We start from the raw sequence: 2,782 nt of genomic DNA on the forward strand, positions 1-2,782 counted from the left end.
AATGATCCCAAAAAGCTCTATGATGGATTTGAGCAGAGGATGGAGAGGATGGGGTGGGGTGGGGGGAGCAGAGGCCAAATGTATTATATAGCAGCGATGCTGAGGAGTTTAGATCTTTTCCTGCAGTCCATGGGGAGAAATTGAAGGAAAGCGATATGGTTAGAAAATGCATCCATCGCCAGCTGCAGGATGGAAGACAGGACCTGGAAGCCAGTGGGAAGCTACAGGCAGGCAAGAGATGAGCTGTAGATGGGGCAAAGAGATGGGAAACTAAGTGACACAGAAAGACTTGAGAATGGCAGAATGCCACACCCTGCCCCCACTGTAATGGGCAAAGAGGCACCTTGTTGGTAGTGCTGTTCTTACATCAGCCAGGGGCAGAGCAGGTGGAAGTTCTTTGTTCATTCTAGCTTGAAGCCACGTGGCTTGGTGGCCAAAGCTATCTTATGCCTAGAACTCATAAAAACCACATCAAACCCAGGGGGTGCAATGAAAGAGGAGGAAGACAGGCGGAGATCTGTTGACTGTCATGCCACCCACAGACCTACCATCCAGGGCACAGCACAGGTGGGCCACAGACACCCACTCACCCCTATGCCACACAGCACAGATGGAGGATGACACCCAGAAGCCCACCAGCCATGTGGGCTTCTGCCTACAGCAAGAGCCATCACAGTTTGCAAGTATGTGATGGTCTGATGGGAAAGAAAGAGGAATGAAGCCATGGGATCATTATGAAGAAAAATGGGACTGGAGACTTGAGGACAGAGAAAGAGAGCCTGTTATGAGTGCCCAGCCCTGCCATATGAGGTCATGATGAAGTCCCAGCTCTTGCTGTTGCTGCGGGCCATATCTGAGTCAATGACTTGTGCAGCAGCAGGGGTCGGCATCAATGTCTGTGGGTCAAATTGCCACTAGAGACTATAGAGATGTTCTTGGTCAGGGCGGTTGCTGGGAACATGTGGATGTCCAGGAGATATACACACTGGCTCTGCCCCTCCCTAGATGCAGTCCTCTGGAGAGTTGGCCCCATCTCTCACCAGTGGCAGCACTTGGGAGAGCAGGCTCTGCACCTTGCCTGGGCAATGCTGTGGAGCTGGTCCTGGTGACAAAGGCATGGGTGACCAGTCCCAAGGGTGTGAGAGTGGGAGGGCTGGGTCATCCTCTCACATGCTGCGGCACTTAGGAGAGTGGGGCCAGTTCCTTGACTGGCTCTAGAGGTGTGTGTGTGTGTGTGTGTGTGTGTGTGTGTGTGTGTGTGTGTGTGTGTAAGTGAACAGGTCCCAAGGGCATGAGAGCAGGAGAGCTGACTGCTTCCTGCTGAGAGCGGCACTGGGTAGCCTAGCAGGAGAAGTGTTGGATAGGTGGGGATGGGGAGATGAGCTGGACTGGGGTGCATGATGTAAAACTCATAAGGAATCAATAAAAACATTTTTTAAAATGCAATGCTGGATGTTGACCTTGGGTATGAATTAGTCTGCGTGGTTAAGACCATATAGGAGACATGGGGGTGATGTAATATTCTGGTTTGGGTGACTATGGACTATGTAACTGGGTGACACCATTCACAAAGTGGGAGACACCCAAGTCCTATGTGAGACAAGGACAGGGGAGACTTGTCATTTAATTAGCACTTACTATGTCCCAGGCATTAGCAGGAGTGCTTCATGTTTCTCCCTCACTCAACCACTACTTCAACAATATCTATTAGAAACATTATACTCATTCTACAAATAAGGTATTGTCCAAATATATGCATGTTTAAGTGGCTGAGCCTAACTCAGACGTGGGGCTGGATAGAAATCAACAAACACAATTGAGTTTGGGATGCTAAATTAGACATAGAAATTGGATAGTAGCCCAAATCCTAGATTTCGGGAGAGAAATCCGCCCTGCTATCCCAGAGGACTAAGGAAGAAAAGGGCTCAAGGAAGAAGGAGTGGGAGATGGCAACACAAATTCAGCTAAGGGACTAAGACTAAGAACTAAGATAGGCTCTAGGGTTTGGGAGTGTAGATGTTATTGATCTCAATCATAGGGACTCGGTAAGGTAAAGACAGTGATTGTTTGGGGTGAGCTCTAAACGTCGGAGGTGAAGGCAGTGAACATAAGCTTTTCCCAAAAGCCATACGCTAAAGAGGAGTGAACACACAGGACTGTAGAGAGAAGGACAAGATTGGTCAAGGACAGGACCAGTTTTTAAGGTCTAGACTCAACCCCAAGAGAATGTTGATGTTATAAGAAAGTGAGACTGGTTCTTAAGTAGAGTGTTTGGACCCTGAGAGACACAAGCATAAGTGTACAAGTCTGTACAGTCACAACCTTTGGGTCCAAATGCAGATAAGCTGATGGAGGTACTGGAGGGAAATTGAGGCAAGTTTCTCAGTGAAAGCAGCTAAATTACAGATTTAGAGCAAAGAGATACTGGGATGCTGAGGAAAGCCGAAAGATGAGAAGCTGTTGTCCAGGTCTGGACCTCACTTGAGATCTGTGGTGATAAAATTTAAATAAGAACTAGTGTTGTTCTCCAGCCTTGGTTAGCCCCTTAAATGACAGAATACCACAGGTGGACAGGGAGCTTTAACCAACAGGAAATATTGAGGTTTATCCAGGGAAGCACAGTGAAAAGGAAGAGAAGCAAGGGTAGATACAAGAAAGAAGCACGGTGAAGGACAGAAACAAGAACGTTTGCTATCAGTAGGGGTAGTAGAGGCAGGTTAGGCGGAAGTGGCAGACTTAGAGCTGGAAAGCCCGTGACTCCAAGATGACTGTCCATAAGGTA

The 2,782-nt window shown here is 48.1% G+C and overlaps 1 non-coding gene across 1 annotated transcript; it reads left to right on the forward strand.

The window, feature by feature from the left end:
* Window positions 1–314: 314 nt before the first annotated feature.
* LOC115064900 lies at window positions 315–463 on the forward strand. Its single transcript, XR_003844723.1, has one exon. It is a non-coding gene; the product is annotated as a small nucleolar RNA SNORA48 (small nucleolar RNA).
* Window positions 464–2,782: the final 2,319 nt, after the last annotated feature.

Source organism: Mus pahari, chromosome 10, assembly GCF_900095145.1.
Source record: "Mus pahari chromosome 10, PAHARI_EIJ_v1.1, whole genome shotgun sequence".
Taxonomy (NCBI): Eukaryota; Metazoa; Chordata; class Mammalia; order Rodentia; family Muridae; genus Mus; species Mus pahari.